The sequence below is a fragment of the Alligator sinensis genome, unplaced genomic scaffold, assembly GCF_000455745.1.
Source record: "Alligator sinensis unplaced genomic scaffold, ASM45574v1 scaffold543_1, whole genome shotgun sequence".
In the NCBI taxonomy this organism is placed as follows: Eukaryota; Metazoa; Chordata; order Crocodylia; family Alligatoridae; genus Alligator; species Alligator sinensis.
The window spans coordinates 2,164,878-2,170,946 of NW_005842055.1; the positions used below are offsets into that span (position 1 = coordinate 2,164,878).

The following is a 6,069-nucleotide window of genomic DNA, read 5'->3' on the forward strand; positions in this document are numbered from 1 at the left end:
TTAATGTTTGTGGTGTTTCTTAAAGCTAAGCAGTGTTATATACGTAGCAAAGAGTTTTAAAATAAAATTGTGTTGTATAAATTAAGTGTGTAATCATTGTGAAATCATGCAATCAGCTAACTACTCCCCCAGCCAGTGCATCAAAACGAATCAGTAAATTGTGTGGGATTTTCTCTATTCCATAACCCACTAGAGACACCCTAGAGCCAGGGCTGACTGCAGCTGGGAGGCTCCAAACAGCTGTGCCAGGCTCCAGCATTAGCTCTGCACCAGCGTGTGCACCCATGCGTCGGAGCAGGTGGTGAAGGAGGGGCCTGAGGCAGCACAGCTCCAGTCTCTCCCCTACTCCCAGCACAGAGATGATGGCAGGCTTCCAGAGCCTGGCACAGTTGTTTGTACCCAGCTCAGGCTCTGGGCAGCTGCAGCAAGCAAGCAGGGGGCAGCGGGGCAGCGCAGTCTGCCCCAAGGTGCCTGTGCAGTCACCACCAGCACGGAGCTGATGCTGGAGCTGTGGAGCCCAGCACATCTGTTTGCAGCCTGCCCCTGGCTTGCTTGCTGCAGCTGCCCAGAGCCTGGGCTGGCTACAAACAGGCTGTTTGGAGACTCCCAGCCTGGGCTGCTCCCAGCAGGCAGCTGGGATGCTGCAAGCCCTGCTGGGAGCAGCCTGGGCTCCATCGCTGGCAGTAGCTACCCAGAGCTGGGACTGGCTGTGGCATACCAAGCAAAATGGCCTTGCATGCCATGCTTGGCACATGTGCCAGGGGTTGCCGACCCCTGACCTAGGCATTAGTGACCACCGTCTCCTGGAATTTACTATCTGGCGCAGGGTGGTGAAAGCAAGCAGTAGGGCAAAAGTCCTTGACTTCAAAAGGGCTGATTTCAATGAGCTAAGGAGATTAGTTAGAGAGACATTGGGGACTCAGAGCCTCAATGAGATGGCAGTCCAGTACAGGTGGTTGTTCCTTAAGGAGACAATCCTCCGAGGTCAGAGGGAGTCAATCCCAATGCAAACCAAAGTGGGCAAGAGTGCTAAAAAGTCCCCTTGGCTCAGTATAGGCATCCAGAATGGCCCAAGGGTAAAAAAGGTGGCATACAATCAGTGGAAGCAAGGGGCTATCACCAAGGAGGATTATACCTCCGTTGCTTATGATTGCAGGGAGGAGGTTAGGAAGGCAAAGGCAGAGACAGAACTAGGGCTGGCAACCAGAATTAAAGATAACAAGAAGTCGTTTTTCAAATACATAAGGAGTAAGAAGAAGGCACCAGGTAACATGGGGCCCCTACAGGACAGGCTTGGCAATCTGGTGATTACAGCAAAGGAAAAAGCTGATCTCTTCAACGAGTTCTTTGCCTCCATATTTCTGAGCAGGGATCTAGAGAACTCCCCCACTAAGGGGACGTGAAGCCATGCCTAAGGTCAGGGATGATCTAGTTAATGAACTTCTGGGGGGGCTGGACATATTTAAATCAGCAGGTCTGGTACTGAGGGAATTGGCAGAGGTCATAGCAGGGCCCCTGGCACAACTGTATAAGTGCTCATGGTACTCTGGCCAAGTACCAGAGGACTGGAAAAGGGCCAATGTGGTGCCCATTTACAAGGAGGAGAGAAAGGAGGACCTGGGTAACTATAGGCCAGTTAGTCTCACCTCGGTCCTTGGGAAGACCTTTGAGAAAATTATCAAGAAGCACATCTACGGGGGCCCAGCATGGGAGGTAATGCTCAGGGGCAACCAACACAGGTTCACTGTGGCCAGATCCTGCCTGACTAATATTGTTTCCTTTTACGACCAGGTCACAAAGTCCTTGGATGCGGGCGTTGAGTTGGATGTCATCAACCTGGACTTCAAGAAGGCCTTTAACACTGTTTCTCAACCCTTGCTCGTAAAAAAAAAACTAGGCAACTGCGGCATTGATGCCTACAGTCAGATGGGTGGCAAATTGGCTCGCTGGTTGCACCCAGAGAGTGGTGGTGGATGGGTCATTTTTGAACTGAAGGGATGTGGGCAGTGGAGTTCCCCAGGGTTGAGTCCTTGGGCTTGTGCTGTTCAACATCTTTATCAGTGATTTGGAGGTAGGCATGGAAAGCACGCTGTCCAAATTTGCTGATGACACAAATATGTGGGGAGAAGTAGGCACACTGGAGGGGAGGGACAAAATCCAACTAGATCCAGACAGGTTACAGAGGTGGACGGATGAGAATAGAATGGAATTCAATGGAGACAAGTGCAAGGTGCTGCAAATAGGGAGAAGGAACCTGCAACATACCGATAGGCTGGGGAACACCCTTCTCATCAACACAGTGGCTGAAAGGGATCTTGGAGTCATTGTTGATCCTTCCCCTCTATGCAGCGCTGGTCAGGCCACAGTTGGAGTACCGTGTCCAGTTCTGGGTGTCACACTTCAAGACGGATGTGGCTAACCATGAAAGGGTCCACAGGAAGGCCATTCGCATGGTCAAGGGGAAGCAGACCAGGCCCTGTGAAGATAGACTAAAGGACCTGAATCTATTCAGCCTCCACAAGAAAAGACTGAGAGGGGATCTAGTGGCCATCTATCAACTCAGCAGGGGGGACCAGCAGAAAATTGGTGAGGCTCTGTTCCCCCGGCACTACCTGGGATAACAAGGAATAACAGCCACAAATTGATTGAGAGTAGATTCAGGCTTGATATCAGGAGGCATTGCTTTATGGTTAGGGCTGCCAGGCTCTGGAATGGGCTCCCAAGGGAGGTGGTGCTCTCCCCTACATTGGGGATCTTCAAGAGGAGGTTGGATAGATATGGCTGGGGTATTATGATCCCAGCACTCGTTCCTGCCCAGGGCAGGAGGTCGGACTTGATGATCCCATTCAGGTCCCTTCTGACCCTAGAAACTATGAAACTTCTCTTCATAATACTCCCATGATTTATTTGTTCTCATTGGTTTCTTATGGCCCATGTCTGCTTGTACTCTGCATAGCCCATAAATATGCCTGTCAAAGGGAAGTTCATAGGGAAAGAAAATAGTATTCTTCTCTCAGGATGTAGAGGATTAATGTAGTATACTGATCATTGTGAATGTCTGAAATAGTGTCCACTCTACGGCCTACACAGAAGGTTTTAACTGGGTCTGTAGAATTAATGGCACATTGGTCTCACCATAACAATGCGAGCTTACCAGCAAAGCAAATGCTGAAAGAGCAATATTCTCCAATGGAATGTAAGCCCTTGGGTAAAAATGGCCTTGCATTTCTTCTGGGAGAAAGTCTTGTGTTCTGGGATCCTACAGACCTACAATCTCACAGTCCCATGTTAAGTACCTGTAAAGTATGTGAGATAAAATGTACTAATGCATCTTCATGGGACAACTGCAGCTCATTTCAGTTAATTCCAGGGACAAACCACTGAAGTGCTGTGCTGCTCCTCTACTGTCCAAGGATCAATCAAAACCACTTCAAATGCAAAGTCTGTTTATACCCTTTGAGAACTGACAGATGTGCAGCTCCCCAGTCTAACCCATGGTGCTTCACAAAAAGCACCAGAAGTTAGACTGACCCTTCCAGCCCAAAAGATGTTTACTGTTGGATTGGGAGGCTGTGTGATTGAGCTCTACTTTGGAGCTGATCTGGGGGGAGAAGCTGTGTCTGCAGTGTGTTCTCTAGCCCCACCCCCCTGGCCAAGCTCCCATGCTGTCTCAAGATGGAAGGTGGGAAGAGAAGGGAGTGAATTGCTCTGTAAGGTTCTCCAGCCTGCTCTGGAGGGTGGGGGGGTGGGGCAGGTGGATTGTAGCCCCCTACCTCAGGAGGGCTCCAGTCCACCCACCCCATCCGCCAGCACTAGCTGGACAAACCCCAGAGTGAATTCACTTCTCTCCCTTCTCCCCCTCCCATTCTGAAGACAGCCCCAGCAGCAGAGCTGGGTCATCTGCGTCCTGCTCCTGGCTGTGCTGACAGTCGTTAATGAAGATGCGCTGCTTCAGAGTGCCTTCATCTGAACCCTTGTGTAATGAGGGTTTAGATTGTCACACAATCCGGCATTTTTAAAGTGCTCTGCAGCTGTGCACTTCTGTCAGTGCACAGCTATACAGCGCTTTCAGTGGCTGACTGCATGACAAACCATCATGTCTGTCAGAGCCCTTTGAGTTGTACTCTTTTTTGCATCTCCAACATATGTGTAGTTTCACTGGTTTGGTAGATATTTGAATCAGATGGGTGAAATTCTGATATCACTGAAGCCAGTTGTAAAATTTCCACTGACTGAAATGAGGCCTGGATTTCATCTTGTGCACTCACATTGTGAGTGCAAGATCTTTCCCTATTAGAAGAATTCAAAAGAAACCATGGTAATGTATCAAGACATCTTGCATATGTGTCAAAAGCTATATTTTATATAAATAGGAATAGAGAAAAAACACTGCTGGCCAAGTACTCACTGTTTAAGAGACACTCTGAACAGCAACACAGTGCACTTCCAGATTTATTCTCTCACTGACTTACCTCTAGTAAACACACTCAGTTTACACATCAAAAAATATTTTTCTAACTGCCAGCACTACCTGCAATTTTAACCTAGGATCAAGGTGTGTTCTCTCTGGCTTTTACATCTCCATCAGTAATAAAAAATCTGAAACCAGAATTTAGCTAACAACTACACAGATGCTTCAGAAAAGAAGAGCACATTCTGCCAATTTTATGTTTGTCAGTAAGGTAAGCTGGTGGCATACATGGAACAGATAGAAAATAGTGCTGATTTTATGCTGTAACCCACTACTATTTGTTTTTTGTCATGAAGGTCTTACTTGAAAGCATTAACTTGTTTCTTCCCCCTGGTACAAGTTCCTATGCATTAGTTATGAATCTTAGAGATGTTCCCTTTTGCATCTCTAAACTAATTATGACAGATGCCAGAGAGGGCAATGAACAGGATGGATCATTCTAGTCATACCTGGTTCAGTACCCCAAGAAAGGGTTAACCAAGAGTAGGTTCAGGCTAGACATCAGGAGGCACTACTTCATAGGCAGAGCGGCTAGGATCTCGAACCAACTTCCAAGGGAAGTGGTGCTCACTCCTACCTTGGGGGTCTTCAAAAGGAGGCTAGACAATCACTTAGCCGGAGTTGTTTGACCCCAGCATTCTTTCCTGCCATGGCAGGGGGTCGGACTTGATGATCTGCTCAGGTCTCTTCTGACCCTATCAACTATGAAATAACTATGAAACCTGAACTACAAAGATTTAACCTGATCTCATAAATGCCTGTATGCATTCACCAAACAGTCTTGGGGCCAGGAAAACCCAGCCACTCACTTAAGCCCCAGGGCTATGCAGTTCCTACCCCCCTGATTCTGACCAAGCTGTTTTTAACCTTCTTATCCCTCCTCAGCACCAACCCTGCAGACGGGTAGCTCACTCTGCAGACATGAGGATACACAAGCCCAGCTCAGCACTGCCCTCCCCTCCCCCCAGCTGGGGTCTGCCCAGCATGGCACAGTGAAAGCCCCCCACTAGGGTTTTTTCATAACCTCACATCCTGGCAAGCCTGGCAGCTCCACCCCCTCCTGGGGAAGCCACAGGGCTAAGATGATCCTAGATGGACTTGCCAGGCTGCAAGGTTATGAAAGCCCTTGGTGGGGGCTTTCACTGACCCATACTATGATGCACTATGATACTATGATACCCGGCAGACCCCAGCTGACAGGGCCAGTGCCCAGCTGGCCTGGTGTGTTGACCCACCTACCATGTACCTCTCCCAGGCAGAAGCTGGAGTGGGGGGCAAGGCTGAGCTGATCCCAGCTGAGCTGCCTAGGCTCTGGCAGGGTGGGAGGGAGGGGTAGTGCCAACTTGGGTGTGTGTTTTCCCTCCACCCCCTCTCACAGGCATGGGGCTGGGGAGGGGATGGGGCTGAGCCAATCAGAGCCCTGCTAGCCAGGCTGTGGAGGGTGAAAAGCCCCATAGGGGCTTTTTCCCATGCCAGGCAGACCCTCACTGGAGGAGCAGGGCTGGGTTGTGTTCCCCCTCTCAGAGGCAGAGGCTGAGGAAAGATTTCCTGCTTGCTCTCCCCTCCCAGTGGCTGGTGGGGGGGGGGGGGGGGGGAGG

General features: G+C 49.7%; 1 protein-coding gene across 1 annotated transcript in view; it reads right to left on the reverse strand.

Annotated features, from left to right (window-relative positions):
* PRKG1 (protein kinase cGMP-dependent 1) overlaps window positions 1-6,069 on the reverse strand; it is a 1,043,514-nt gene that overhangs the window by 946,964 nt on the left and 90,481 nt on the right. The gene's annotated exons all lie outside the window — the stretch shown is intronic.